Source organism: Tenrec ecaudatus, chromosome 15 (genome assembly GCF_050624435.1).
Source record: "Tenrec ecaudatus isolate mTenEca1 chromosome 15, mTenEca1.hap1, whole genome shotgun sequence".
Classification (NCBI taxonomy): domain Eukaryota; kingdom Metazoa; phylum Chordata; class Mammalia; order Afrosoricida; family Tenrecidae; genus Tenrec; species Tenrec ecaudatus.
In genome coordinates this window covers 17573924-17589829 of record NC_134544.1, presented here as the reverse complement: position 1 = coordinate 17589829, position 15906 = coordinate 17573924, and the positions used below count along the sequence as shown (strand labels likewise).

The 15906-nt window shown below is 50.2% G+C and overlaps 1 protein-coding gene and 1 pseudogene across 2 annotated transcripts in view; both read right to left on the bottom strand.

Moving 5' to 3' along the window:
* CCBE1 (collagen and calcium binding EGF domains 1) overlaps nucleotides 1-15906 on the bottom strand; it is a 207113-nt gene that overhangs the window by 82388 nt on the left and 108819 nt on the right. The gene's annotated exons all lie outside the window — the stretch shown is intronic.
* LOC142427994 (methionine-R-sulfoxide reductase B1 pseudogene) lies at nucleotides 5509-6096 on the bottom strand (annotated as a pseudogene).

Genomic DNA, 15906 nt, shown 5'->3' with positions numbered 1-15906 from the left:
GTCTCTGGGTTCTGGATAAACTGGGAAAATATAAACCAGATTTTGAAGCCATTCATTCCAGTTTGGTCCCTTGCTGAGAGTTTGCATTTGCACCCCAGATACACCAACTCAAAATCTATCATTTTAACAAGATACACAGGAGATTCTTATATACATGAGACTCGTGCATGCGTGAGATTCACAAAGACATAAGACTCATGTATCCATAATAAGAACCATCATCTCTACATAATAGGACCTCATGTGTGGTAAAAACTGAGCGTCAGTAAAAAGGGGAAGGCTCTCAATGAGACGGCCTGACACCGCGCCTGCAACAATGGGCTGAAACACAGGGACCACTGTGAGGGCGCAGGACCGGGCAGTGCTTTGTTCTGTCTTCCACAGGGTTGGCTGTGAGTCAGGACTGACTCGACAAAACTAATCATGATCAACTTCAGCTGTGTAAGAATCATCTGAGGACTTTGTTAGAATTTGGATTCTGGTTCAGTGTATCTGGGGAGTACACAAATTCTCACTAAGGGATTGAGGAATTAAAGGCTAATAGGATTTTTCCATGAACTTTTTAAAGCCCCCTTGTATTCTGGGACTTGCTATTCATAAGCTTGTTACTGTCCAAGGTGCCTTTCCATCCTGCTGTGATTCAGACTGGGCTACACCACTGCTTCACGGATAATTCCCCCCCCCCCCCCCTTTGAACTTCACTCTAAGTTGATAATTTTCATCTACAGAAGTGGCAAGCAGTATGGCCATCAGAACATGCCAGTGCGCCTCCCAAGGGGGCACTTCTTCCAGCTCTGAACGGCCAAGGAGGTTTCCACAAGCCCACAGTCCCCGAGCTACTGTGAGGAAGGCATATTCCAATATGGCTGCGTCAAGCGCTTCAAAAACAGTGACGTGACTTTTGGCATTCTCTGGAAAAACTGGCTTAAGCTATGGTTTCTGCCACAAAACCGGAACAAAAGATGAGAATCGTGGGATAAACAGGCAACAAGGGAAAAAAATAGTACACGAAGCAAAAGACAATGACCTTACGTTCCCACCTTCCCATTGTTCTAGAACCTTCTCTTTTTCAAGGATTGATCCACCAACCATACACACACTGCTACTCCTGTGGAGCCGCTTCCCAAACAACTCAGACGTTGTCTCATTTTAAGACGGCATCTCCCTGTAACGTATTTCTTGAATGCCTACGATAGTGACGCTCTTGAACACAATATTTGTAATCACATGCTTGGTTGCAGTGAGCAGACTCTTCCATTCCATGTGTCCAAAGGGGTGTCTTTGAGTCGACGGCTTCAACATTGTTTAAGAAACACCACAAACCCCCAAGGGAAGCAGAGCCTTGGGAGGCCTGCCTTTTTACATACCTCCAAGTACTCCGTGTTCTTCCAACATAGCAAGGATCCCAGGGTGAGCGAATGATCTGATCCCCCCAATCAACTCACTGGCCCAGTACTCATCGGCCAGCCAGCATTCCCAACACGACTCGTGAAATGACCCAGGCGCTGGAAAGCCTGCCTCTCCAGTTCCCGGCCAGCCAGAAAGTTGAGAAGTGACACAACACAAGATAAAAATAAAAACCACATTTCTTTTACGCCACAGGAGGGTTTTTTTTCCTTCCCCTTTTCTTGCCTAAATATTTTATGCGCTACTAAAGCAGGTTCCCACTAGGCCAAACTGTCAGAAAGGAGCTAGTCGGGTCTTTCTCCCCAGAGTTAGTCTAGAAACTGCTGAAATCTGTCCACCCAGGGTAACCCTTGAAATACCAGTGCCATGGCATCACAGCAACAAGCAAGCCCTGAGTAGGACAAACTGACAGCATCCAGAGGCCATCTCAGGAAAGGATGCAAAGCCATCCATGCCAAGCTCCGGGAGAGCTCCCAGGATCCAGCAGCTGAAGCCACAAGGACCTCTCCCCTGAGCTGACAGAGAGAAAGTCCCCCCTAAAACTGTTCTCGGAACCTGAGCTTCTGGTCTCCTGGCCTGTGTGAAAATAAATGTAGTAAGGCAAAAAAAGAAATGGATTTGACACATTGAACACGAATGTCTGGAGACCAGCGTGTGTTATCACCAGCAGCACTACTTTCCTTCCAACAATAACACACAACAACAAATTCACTGCCACTGAGTTGATTCTGATGCACGACAACCCTTTAGGACAGAGTTGACTCGCTTCCATGGGTTTCCAAGACTGTAATGATGGCAGTGGAAAGCCTCATCTTTTTCCCTTGGAATGGCGAGGGGTTTTAAACTGCTGCCCTTGTGGTTAGCAGCCCAGTGCATAGCCCACTGAACTCCAGGGCTCCATTTCTATAAGCAGAGTTCCCGTGTATTCTTGAGGATCGGCAGGAGGAATGGTATGTGTCAGGGTTGCGTCCTCTCATCGCACTTATTCCATCTGTATTTCCACGCTGGAAGCTGGACCATGAGAAGAAGAACACGGTATCAGGATGGGAGGGAGGCTTATTAACCACCTGGGATACTCTGATGACATGCCTTGGTTGATGAAAGTGAGGAGGACTTGAAGCACTTGTGGAACAAGATCAAGGAGCACAGCCTTTGGTGTGGATTATAACTCAATGTAAACAAAACCCAAATCCTCACATCTGGACCAATAGGTAACATGACAAATGAAGAAAAGATAGAACTTGTCAAAGATTTTGTCTTGCTTGGATCTAGTCAATACTCATGGAAGCAACAGTCAAGAGATCAACTGACGCATTGCATTGGGTAAACGTGCTACACAAGACCTCCTTTAATGCCTTCAAACACAAGGCTGTTGCTTTGAGCACTAAGGTTCAATGGACCCAGGCCAGGATATTGTCAATCACCTCCTAAACGCATGTGAAAGTTGGACATTGAGTAAGGCAGACTGAAGAAGAATCCTACTGTCCCTGGCCTGACCTATTTAGAACTGAGTTCTATGGACTGCTGACACAAGCACTTGTGATGATTGAAATATCATCACACTTTCCACTCACAGCAGAGGAAGCAAGGCACTTGGGACAATACCTCAATGCAAAGACAATGGAAACAGGGCATCTGGGGACCTCTGACCAGGAGAAAAACTTTCACATGGTGCCTGGTAGCCAGGATCGGTGCAACCTGCCTTTAATGGTTCCCTCAGGCCAAGAAAGGGGAAGCTGCCCTGCAGACCCAGTGTGGAACGGCAGGGAGAAATGGGCTGCAAACTCTGTCGAGGAGACAACCCCGAAGGAGCATAGCTCTGGCTGCTTCCTGGGCCTGCGCCAGGAGGGCGTTGGCTGCTCTTCCTTATCTGCTCATCTCTTCTGATTGTTGTATTGCCACTGGAGCCAAGGGATTGCAACCAAGCCAGGGAGAGGGCGCTCATCTCAGAAGGAAATAGCCAACAAGACCAGGTGATGTGTGCTGGACAGTACAGGACAGCGAGGTGAGGTCGGGAGGGGTTGGAGCGCATGGGATTTGAGTGGACAGATGGAGTAGGGCATTGCAGGTATTTCAGGTGACGGGAGCAACAGCAAGGGATGACGGCTTGAGGTGGAGATGACCCCAAGCAAGTTACATTTCTGTACGACCTACAGACGGTGAGTGTGAACGCACTCCTAGACCTTAAAACACCAAATAGAGAGATTGAGATTTATCGGGGTTTGAAATAAGAAAAACGGTAAGATTTTTGAGCAGGCAGGCAGGAGAGGGCTGGGGAAATGGATCCAAGGACCAGAGGGATCCAGTAATAGAGGCATGTGGCAGTGAGAAGAGGAGGGGAGAGAGACAGAAGGTTGATTCTGGAGGAACAGAAGAAATGTGGGTTGGAAACAGTGCTCTGGGTAGAGGCTTGTATCAATAAAAGAGCGGCCATTGATCTGAAGTTTAGACCACTGATGGGTCTTGAGGGGCTGGCAGAGCTCCTGGCAAACTACAATGGGAACAGAAGCCGATTTGCTGAATAAAAGGAAGAGTTCGGCTTCCCAGGTGTCAGCAGAGACTTTCTGGTCACACGTACAACAGGCAGGAGCAGGGGAGACTGTCACCAGGTAAGAGTACCAGCAGTTCAGAGCTGCAAGGACCAAGCCACTTAAGTTAGCATGGAAAACAATGGCAACACCAGCTGACACCTCACACAGTTCGTTACACGCGCTAATGGGACGTCAGGCACACACCTGATAACCATGTCAGCGTGTGAGAAAGAGCTGCTTCCAGCGGACGACCATGGTGGCCAAATAAATGCTGATAAGACTTTGGCCCGCACTTCCCCGAAGGCCTCCAGCGGCGGGAATGAGTGCAAACTGGGAGGGCTTTGGGGATCGCCATGGTCCCGGCAGTGCCCCAGGTGTTAGGAGGGGGGACTCTCCCTCGTTCCATGGCTACTGTGGTTAGAGCGGAAGCAAGTGACAGTCATCCTGGGGGCAAGGACAACCAGATGGAACTCGGAGCCCTGGGCACGGGGGCAGGGCAATTTCACACACTGTGTTTATGGTCTCTTTGTGGGGAGAAGGGAGAAACTTACACGGTGAGGTTTGGGAGGCTGTAGCCAACTGTCTACGGAGCAGCTGTGCCGTCACCGGATGTCAACAATGCAGGTTCAAATGGTCAAGAGTGCTGGGGAGACTCTGAGCCCCCTAAACCAGTCTCATCTTGGGAATTCAGCGCAAGTTCTAAGACGGCACTGCCGGGCCGTGGTCCGTGTGGACCACCCCTCGAAGCTTCATTCTCAGGCACTATTGCTTCTGTGGAAAAGAGATGCCCTTGTTCTGTGAGCAAGTGGGAATGTATGCACGGACAGGAAGAAATCAGAATCATCCAGATACTGTGGTTTCTCTAATTTCTAATGGAATCCAGTGAATTGTACCTCACGGGGAACTTGGGAAGAAGGCTTTGGTTGTCTAGGCCAGGGGTCCTCAAACTTTCTAAACAGGGGGCCTGTTCATTGTCCCTCAGACTGTTGGAGGGCCGGAGTATAGTTTTAAAAAAACAAAACTATGAACAATTTTCGATGCACACTGCACATTTTTAAGGGTGGAGACAGACCTAGTCATGGACACAGCGGCCTGCTGGGCCTCCTTGCTTTATTAGTTTCCAGCCGATCAGTTCAGAAAGTTGGAGAGGGTGTGGCGGGAGAGGGTGAGGCTGCCACCAGGAGCTCTGGACAGACTCTCCTGGGGCAGACTTGGCAGGTACAGACTGTGGGACAAGACCTCCCAAGCCCCACCGGGGACTGGTAGGAAGACCGTGGATCAGTGGCTGCTCTCCCACACAGATGGAGACCTGGGGCTCAGGGGTTGTGCCATGACCTGCATGTCCCAGCAGGTCACAGACCATCAGCGCCCTGGCGAGCCTGGAAAGATTTGACCAGAGCGATTCATGCGGTGACCATGCTGGAGCCACTGACTGGGACATGACCTTTCAGTGGTTGCATCTGCTTACACAACTTAGGGGGTCAGCACAGGCCCTGGTGAGGGCTGGAGTCCCTTTGGGAATTGGGACTCACAGGGGTGAGACTAGACAGGCAGGGAGGGGCTACCAAGCTGAGGAGAGAAGCCAAGGGTGTTATGTCTTTCAAGACACAGACACCCTAAGACCAGAGTGCCAGCCTAGAGCCTTGGAGGCCAAGATGAACCAGCCCTGGGCCCCATCAGACACAGGGGGTAGGGTCGTCAGGAAACACCGCACGCCCGATCCAGCCCTCTCTGCCTGAAGGTCAGTAGGCTGCAGTTCTAAAGGGGGGTGACCAATGCCTGTGGCTGCTTGGGGTTGGGTTGCCCACTTACTTCCCCTGGGAGGCAGATGTCTTGCCTTTAGGGATGAACTTCAGGGAGCTGCTGAATATTCATATGCGGGACTGCCCCGCTTGGGGCCATCGAGGAACTCGCGGCCAAGCCCGTGGCCGCATTTACCACAGGACACCTTAAAGGCACCAGGCTGATTGCGCTCGGGCTCGGGCCGCTTGGCCACGCTGTCATGGTGGATGGTCTCCGTGAAGGCTGGCCACGGCGATGAGCGCTCGTACTTGGAGCGCCCGGAGAACAGCTCGTAGCTGCACTTGGCACACATGCAGACAGCGGGTTCAAAGTGACTCTGGAAAACCTCGTCCCCGGAGAAGCTGCAGAAAGACATAGTGCCACCAGGTTCCCGTCCTGCTCTCACACTCCGACAGCTCCCAGAGCACCGACCCCACCGCACATCTCTTATTTTGAAGTAAAAAAACAAACGGGCAAAAACACCCGGCGGGCTGGATAAATGTCCTCGGCGGGCCCCATATGGCCCGTGGGACGTAGTTTGAGGACCCCTGGTCTAGACTGTAAAGAAGGGAAGGGGCTCCGGTGCCTGCTAAACAAAAGGTCAGCCGTTCAAAACCACCAGCCCTTTTCTGTCTGCTCTAGTAAAGATTTACAGCCTCGGAAAGCCAAAGGGTCAGTTCTCCACTGTCCTACAGGGTCACTGTGAGTCAGTGCCAACGCGATGACAGCGAATTGGTTGGCGTAAAGAAGAAGGTGACACTTGTGAAGTTGTGGCTAGGTACAAATTCCTTTCACTTCTTACAAGGAATGGTTTATGTAAGAAAGAATGACCCAGGAGTCCCTTCCAGTAAACTCTAGATAGGACTGGTTCACAGAAAAATCAAACCCCACAGGCTGACAAACCATTTGTAGAAAACCCTTAATAATGTGTACACACACACAGACACACAGACAGACACACACACACACACACACACACACACACACCGCCCTCCCCCTCCCAACCCTGAGACTCTTGACTTCACTTGGATTTGAGACTACCTGGTAGAGCTCTCACCTATGTCGGATGGATTTCTCAAATATACAATAATCCACACTCCAAGACGGCAGTGCCTCTAGAAAGGCAACGTGGGTGAAAATCACCCGTCGCTGTTGAGCGCGGCTTTTAGCTAAGCCATTCTTTTCGAGTCCTGCTTTCTGTTATTCCTAGCCTACCATCTCCAAAAGAATTCCCGCAAAAGCAAATCAAGCCAACTACAAGTTGGAGAAGCAAACCGTATTAATGGGCACCCCACCGAGGGAGCCGGAGACTCCCCAGAGGCAAACTGAATTAAGGGCATGTCATATCTGAGCTCACAGACTGAAGCAGATTTCAAAAATAAACTCCATCTGGTTTGCCTGGGCCCAGGGGGGCAACCCCTGTCAATCACTCGCCTCCGAAGCCCTTGGACCACCGAGCACCCAGCTCACTGCCTTCTGTCAGCAATTGAGCCGCATGAGGGAGAAACCCAAAGCCAGGCAGCTAGAGGCAGCGGCAGCAGCCCAGCCGTGCACAGCTCTGCGGCGACACAGTGCCTGGGATGAACAGTTAGCCCGTCCCTAGTCAGCTAGCGGGCACCATGGTCTGTGATGATCGACACTGCTCTCTGTACTGAAGGCCCTGACCAGGCTTCCATCCTGTGATGACGGCGTGATGCGTGCACCACCCACTCTGCAGAGCCTGCTCCTTGTTATCCTCCCCAATTTCCCAGGAGCTCTCCAAAGCTCAAAGATAAAAGCAATTTGCCCAACGACAACTGAGATAACGTGCCTCTGCCAGACGGCTGTCTGCCTGCCGACAACCGCACTACTGAGTGTGGTGTTCCCAGGAAGGCTTACACCCATCTGGGGCTGATGGTATTGGCTGTGTTTGCCCTCAGCTGTGGCTTATTTACATACCAGGAGCCGCTACACGTTGAGCTACGAACTGTAAGTTCAAAACCACTGCTGCTCCGCGGGAGAATGATAGGGCTTTCCATGCCCGTAAAGCATTTCAGCCTCTGAAACCTGCAAGGGCAGCAGGACCCTGTCCCACAGGGTCTCCAGGAGTTGGCATCGACTTGATGGCAGTGAGTTTGGTTTTATTGGTTTGAACTTATTTACGGAGTCCTGATGGTGAAGTCGTTAAGTGCTTGGGTGCTACATGCAAGGCCGAAAGTTCAAACCCATTAGTGGGAGGCTGCACCTTCAGTAGCAATGATAGCCTTGGGAAGCCGAGGGGCCCGTTCTACTCTGGCAAGTTATTTGACCTGTCTGAGGCTGGTTTCTTCATCTTCAGTGCGGGGATGGGTATCAATGATCAATTGCCACGTAGCAAATCATCCCTACTCTTATTGGCTTAAAACCGCCACCGTGTTGTGTTCCTCATTCTCCCGGTTGAGCAGGGCTCAGCAAGACAGCTCTTCAGTTGGGGCTGGGCCTGGAGGGTCTAAGACGGCCTCATTTCCTAAGTCTGGTGCCCTGGGGCTGGCTGTCACTTGGGCCTTTCTCTCTGTGGGCCTCTCATCACTAAGTTCTCGAGTCTGGCCTTCCTTCCGTGGGGACAGCAGCATTCCAAGTGCATGAAGGCAGCCAAGGCCAGATCTCTTGTGATCTAGGCTTGGGAACTCGTCCACCATGACTTCGATCCCCTTCTACTGGCCACGGGAAGCCACCTGCGGGGAAGAAATGAACTCCGCCCCTTGCTGGGAAGAGCTGCAGAGTACAGTGGCTGTGTCCCCTCCAGGATATCCTTGGCTCCGTCCATTGTCATTATTGGAGACAGGAATATACATAGTGTTTCATCAGAGGGTCAGTTCATGAACTACCTCAGGCATCTGGAAGAACATCCTCCTTCCAATCTTCCTCCAGCCTCTGACAAGATGAGATGTCTTAACAAAGACATTGCTCTTCTGAATGTGTAGCCCGATTCTGGCAGCATCTGGAACCAAGCTGACAGCTACCCGTGGCTCAGCTCGGCTCGGGCCATGTGCTCACACCATGATCTGTAAGAGGCGGACTCAGAGTTGGCATCCGTTCTGACGCCGTCCTTCTTCCTGGGGAACTTGGACTTTGCTGGGAACGTTTTCTCTCAGGACACTGGTCAACATCAGAAAGGCAAACACCTGGTCTCCTTCACGTAGTCTCTCAATAAATAATGTGAAGTGGCGGCAAATGAAATTTACTTGCCTCCCTAGTGAAGCGATCCAGGCAGTCATTCTTCTTACAATAAAACACTGGACAGCGAGGTGCTGGAGATGAATATTTAGATTTGGTTGTGGGCGGGGTTTTCTCCCTTGAACTGAAGCTGACCTTCCTCTGATCCCTAATAAATACCCTCATCCCACCCTCCAAACTAAAGCATGGGCAAATCTCATTTTCTACATTAAAAAAAAAAAACTTGATGCTTGTAGCCACCTTGTGTCAGGCAAGTCAACGAACACCATTTTTCACCAGCAGTCTATGTTCATATCTGGGACACCTTTTATAATCCTTGCCTTATTTCAAACTTCTTCCTAATGCTAGCGCGTGCTTCCCAGACTGCAGGATAGTGCAAACGTTCCTTTTATATGCACAGGGAAACCCCCAACATTGCAAGACTAATTTTATTGTGATACTTCATGGAGGGGATCCAGAATTGAGCCCCAAAATTTGATGAAGTCAGCCTGTTGCCCACCACTCCTCTGACAGTGAGGTGTCCTGCGGTGCCTTGTCTGTTGCTTTGACCATGACAGGTTTGCCATTGATTTTTCAGATTCCAGCAGGGTCACCCAAGGCGGGCAGGTTTCTGCCGAGCCTCCAGACTAAGGACACACTAAGAAGGAGTAGGCTTGAGCGATTCACCATCAGAAACCTTATGAAAAGCAATGGGACTCTGTAAGATTTCGTAATGGTCGGTGAGCCCCTCTGGTTGGAGGGCACTCAGAAATGCCACTCGAGAAGAGCTGCCTTCTCAAAGTTGAGTCTCCCACCATGATTTAGAGGGAATAAAGCTCCCGGGGCCCTGGGCTGCTGATGGGGTGAATGCAACTCAAACTGCGAACAAATAGCTGCCCATCTCCTTTAGTGATTCGAAACGAATGTGATATAAATCTAGGACCACTAGAAGTTCCCTTAATTGTGTCTTTAAGTGGAATTTGTACATAAGTTGGATGCATATGATTCTTATTAATCTTGCTTCGATGCAAGAGAAGGCTCAAAGTGTAGTTAATGGTTTGTTCAAATCTACATCTGCAGAAAATGAAGGTGACTGAGCTGAAGAACTTGTTCAAGTAGCAGGTGGGTCAATCATTTCAAGGTGAGGACAAATTGACGTAACATTAAAGGGGAGGTTAAAGTCGTCCGTAAGTCGGGTGTTCTTAACCCAGGTATATCTATATTCAGTCTCAAAACCCAAGTCACTGTCCTGGACTCTATTCCAACTCATAGTGACCAGACAGAACAAAACAGAATTGCCCCCAGGGCGTTCCAACAACATACATCTTTATGGGGGTAGAAAGCCTCAACTCTCTCCTACTTATAATCAGTACAGACAAGGTATTTCGTGATGTTACCAAGATCCAGAGGTGTTTGCTTATTGTTGATGTGCTGTATTCACTCCATTCCAACTTCCCTTTGTGTCACTGGGCCCATGAAACAGGGAGACAAGGTCCAGGATAGAAGGACAGGTCAACCCCACCAATTGCAAGGACCCAGATTTACACCTGCTTGATACCATGGGCTATTGGGGTCTCTTCTTTCCATATTGCATTAGAGTTCATGAAGGGTTGATGGGGTGACCCCAAGACCAGAAGGGGTTCCTAGGCTCCTCCAAGCTGAACAAGGCAGTTTCATCAGGGCAGGTGACAAGAACAGGTCCCTAGAAATGACAGTCAAAACCCTTCTTCCTGCATTTCCCATCACAGGCAGACCACGTGCCTCCAAATGCATGCTCGCTTTTCTGAAGAGGATAAAGCGACTTCAAGGTCCAGACTCTAGAGAATAGGGGGCTGGGGTCTCAAATTCTGGTCCCTTTGCTGTGACCGGGCCCGGACCTTAGCTAAGACAGGTATTGGTTCTGTTATTTGTACACTGAGGCAGCTGGAGGGCCCAATTATTCCATTCTCAGCCATCACTCACAGATGTGTATTCTCACCATCTTTGGAGGATGAATTGGAAAGGTGCCCACGATGCCCTCACACCGAGAGCTAGACACCAAGCCTACTGCCACAGAGTCGATTCTGACCCACACTGATCATGCACAGGGTGTCTGAGGCTGCAAACCTTTAATGGAAGCCGATGACTTCATCTTTCTCTAGGGAAGCTGCTGGTGGCGACGAACCACCAACTTTGGGGTTGGCAACCCAACTGCCACCAAGGGCTATCACGACATGATTTCAGAATCTAGGAAGCTATTTTTTTCTTTCTTTTAAAAACATTTTATTAGGGACTCATATAACACTAATCACAATCCATACATACATCAATTGTGTAAAGCACATCTGTACATTCTTTGCTCTCATCATTTTCAAAGCATTTGCTCTCCACTTAAGCCCTTTGCATCAGGTCCTCTTTTTCCCCCCTTCTTCCTCGCTCCCCCCTCCCTCATGAGCCCTTGATAATTTATAAATTATTATTTTGTCATCTCTTGCCCTGTCCGATGTCTCCCTTCACCCACTTTTCTGTTGTCCGTCCCCCAGGGAGGAGGTCACATGTAGATCCCTGTAATCAGTTCCCTCTTTCCAACCCACTTACCCTCTACCCTCCCAGTATCGCCCCTCACATCCCTGGTCCTGAAGGTATCATCCGCCCTGGATTCCCTGTGCCTCCAGCTCCTATCTGCACCAGTGTATATCCTCTGCTCTATCCAGACTTGCAAGGTAGAATTCCAATCATGATAGTTGGTGGGGAGGAAGCCTTTAGGAACTTGAGGAAAGCTGTATTCTTCATTGGTGCTACATCGCACCCTGACTGACTCATCTCCTCCCCTAGACCCCTCTGCAAGGGGATCTCCAGTGGCCGACAAATGGGCCTTGGGTCTCCACTCTACACTTCCCCCTTCATTCACTATGGTAAGATTTTTTTTCTGATGATGATGCCTTATACTTGATCCCTTCGACACCTCATGATCGCACAGGCTGGTGTGCTTCTTCCATGTGGGCTTTGTTGTTTCTGAGCTAGATGGCCGCTTGTTCGCCTTCAAGCCTTTAAGACCCCAGACGCTATCTCTTTTGATAGCAGGGCACCATCAGCTTTCTTCACCACATTTGCTTATGTACCCGTTTGTCCTCAGCGAGCGTATCATGGAGGTTTGCACCCAATGATATGATATTTTGTTCTTTGATGCCTGATAACTGATCCCTTTGGAACCACATGATCTCACAGGCTGGTGTGTTCTTCCATGTGGGCTTTGTTGCTTCTGAGCTTGATGGCCGCTTGTTTATCTTCAAGCCTTTAAGACCCCAGATGCTGTATCTTTTGATAGCCGAGCACCATCAGCTTTCTTCACCACATTTGCTTGGGAAGCCATTTTTTTAATAAACAAAATTCACATTTTATTTAGATTGAAATAAACTGTACAAAATTGATCTTCTTCACCAAAAATGCCAGTAATATTTCCTGTAATATTCCTAAATAAACCACAAAGCATTTAATCTTGTAGGTTTCCCCAGGTTTTGCTTATAAATCAGGACGAGGCAGTGAATCTAGTCATGGAAAAGGCAAAAGAAAAACGGGAATATCAGTTGTGGCCATGGCCCGATTCTGGGTTAACCGTGTGTTCGGCAGACACCTGCTCACAAGTTGATGACATGTAGGCTCAGCAAAGGAATGTCCACAGCAGCAACCGGGCCATTTTTTTCTTCAAAGGACACATTCCCAGAAATATTCCCCCACCCCCACCCTACTCCCACCAAGACGACACGTTGACTGCCCGGTGCTCAAGAGCCAGAGATTAAGTTGAAGGACACAGGGCCTGTGGCTTTCTCTTAGGAGAAGGCGCCGACCTCCCGGGCACACGTTACCAGCAGCATCACAGTGCACTAGCGCTCCGTGAGCCCAGCCTCAGCATCGGTGCCATGCCTATTAGTTCTGCAAACAGGTGCCAGTTCAGCCTCTGCTCCAGACACGCCGGCCCAATGTCATCCTTCAAGAATTTGGTTCTTCTGCCAGATCCTCAGATGTCTGTCTCAAGAACATTAACATACATGGAGAGGTGCACCGCTTGCCAAAGAAAGAAATGGCTGCAGAAAAAGCTTACGTCCTGAGGCTGTCTTTGGTTCCTTTCAGACTGTGCACAAGTTCAAAATGAGCACTCCAGTGGCATGTGAAAATGCTGATGACCTTGGCCATTCCTTCTACGGGATAAGGCTCCGTGTTAGAGTCCAGAGCCGGCATAACCTGAGGACCATAGACAAAACCCATCTGCTACAAAGGAAGTCCTGTCTTGGCAGAAAAGTCTGGCCCAAGAGCTTGGAGAGGGGTGGTCCACAGAAAGAATGGAAGGACATTTTGATGTGTGTAGCCTTGACCAAAGGAACCTTCCGAATCCCAGAGTATTCATTCCCAAACCCAATTTAAGGGCTTGGTGGGAAGTCCTGGTATCCAGGTCTCAGGCATGCGAGCAGGATTCCCACAAAATCCCCAGCTCCCCTGTGCCTCGCTCTTCTGCTACCCAGCGGCTGCCCTGTCCCTGTTTTGAATGACATCACAGCAGACCTACCTTTCCTGGCTTGGTGAGGGCTGCTTGTGCAAAGGTGTGAGATAGAGACAAGGCCTCTTATCTTCAGAGACGCGGGAGCTCAGCAGATCCAAGGCCGGGTTTGGGATCAGTCTCAGGAGTGCTTGGCCCAGCTGCACGCTGTCTTCCTGGAGTGATGCAGGGGGGTGCTATGGGTCTCCAGTGCGCACGCAGGATGGGAGAGTGACCTGCAGTCACTCTCGCCTCCCCGGCATTCCTTCCCTGGGATGATTAATGGAAGTGTGGGGAGGGCCCTTCCCCAGATCTGCGGTAATTACTGAGTGAATGTGCCCCAGCTGCGGAGACAAAGGCTTATGTAACACTCCAGACAGCCGGCCCCCAAGTCCCTGTGGCGGGTCCTCAGGAAGGCCGGACGATCACCGTATGTGTTGGAATTTAATTAAAAGGCCCCCTTCTGCTGGGAGAACCGGCCATGTCCAGTCGGCTATTATTAGTTCTGAAATGAACAATGGTATGGAAAATCAATACAGGACCAGAGTTAGCAATGTCTCCGGCCCCCAGCAGAGACAGCTTTTCTGCATCATGGAGGGGGTCATGTCCAAGGAAAGAGGGGTTCTGTCTAAGTCCATTTCCGGGGTAGCTTCAGCCAGAGCACGACACTGTCCACAGTCTGTATGGGACACTCACACATGCCACTCTCTGCTCTGCTGAGCGGCAACGGCTTCTCAGAATCCCTGGGCCTGAGGTCACATTCCTGGCTGCAAGAGGCATTTTGGGTGAACTCAGGAAGGCAGCGTGAGGTGCAGCCCTGGGGCTGCTGCAGCATGTGGGTCACTGATCCTCAGGGCCCTCTAGCTCTGCCTGGCTGGCTTCCCTGGGTCCTGGTGAAGGGGCGCGGCCTCTGCTGCTGGCCAGTGGGGCTGATGGAAGCCAGAGGTGGTGGGAGACAGACAGGGTGTGTCCCAGAGCATCCTTGACCTTCCCTAGTTCATGGCCACCTCTCAGAAGCAGCAGCTCCAGGAGACTGTCTTAGGAGCTCCATGGGCACACAAGGTTAAACCTTTCGTTTCCGCTTCTCTAGCTCAGCCCACATGGGTACGTCCATGTCCACGTCCACTCAACTCCGGGACGTGGACTGTTCTCCCAGAATGTGAGGCAACTCTGGACCCCTTCCTTGTAGCTGTGACCTCTGGGGAAGAGAGTTTTCTTTGGTATGTTAACAAGGTCGTTAGCATTATGGAGTGTACCTTAAGCCAGGCACTTAAAAATATATGTGTCTACTTATTATATTTACAGCACATACACACCCTTCGAAAGTTTCTACGTGTACAATTCAGTGACATGGGCTACATTCTCTGAGTTGTATGACCATGCTCCCCCCCCCCCACCCCTTTCTGAGTTGTTCCTTCCTCAGGAACATAGACTCACTGCTGCCACGGGTGGATGTCACTCATTAAGCAACCCGTTCCCTACAGCAGTGGTTCTCAACCTGTGGGTCGCGACCCTTTTGGGGGTTCGAAGAACCCTTTCACAGGGGTCGCCTGATTCACAACAGTAGCAAAATGGCAGTGATGAAGTAGCAATGAAAATCATTTTATGGTCGGGGGGGGGGGTGGTCACTACAACATGAGGAACTGTCTTAAAGGGCCATGGCTTTAGGAAGGTTGAGAACCACTGCCCTAGAGCTTACAGTCTCGGCCTCAGTTACAGCAGCCTAAGTAGCAGTTGCTGCCCTCCTAACCTGAGAGAAGAGATTTGTGAGTGAAAGCCACCTACTGTCGTACTTCCGTCCCAGCAGCACTAAGGCAGTGCACGTGGATAGCACTGAAGACGGGCTTTCTGATGACCCAGGCAACCCTGACCATTCTGCAGGTCAAAGGAAGGACACGGTCAATATTTCCACAAAGAAACCATCAGAACATTCCCCACCCCCTGCCCCTACGAGGAAGAGACTACATTAGCGTGGGCAGCTCAGGTGTCTCCTCTCTCTTTTCTCAGCCACTTACAGTGCATCCATCCATCCGCAGCTTGCCAGTTAAAGTAAACATGACCACCTGCTGCTGAGATTAGTCATGTGAATTTTACACAGAAATGGAAATCCACTTTGTAGGAACGTGTGGAAATCGTGCACCTCGATTCGCCAGCCTCCTTTGATCCTTTACAGTTGTGCAGTTGTTTGGGGGCCAAAAGCCTGACTTCAGGGGGGTGCTGTTTAGCCACATCAAGGCAGACAATCCAAGAGACAAGCTGATGACCAGGTGCTTTGACATGAACCTGTGTCATCCACGGGGAAACTAAGAACCAATCAGAATGGATATTAGGAAATGTAGAGGTTAAAGCAGGCAGAGTTGGGGAGAAGGATAAACATTTTCCACCAAGGGGAAATGCATGCATGCTCAGACCGAGCAAGGGAATCAACCCGCGGTCCAAGAGACTGGGGAACGGAGATAATGTGTGTGGAGCACGTTAGCCAAGCCCTCGAGGTCTAGC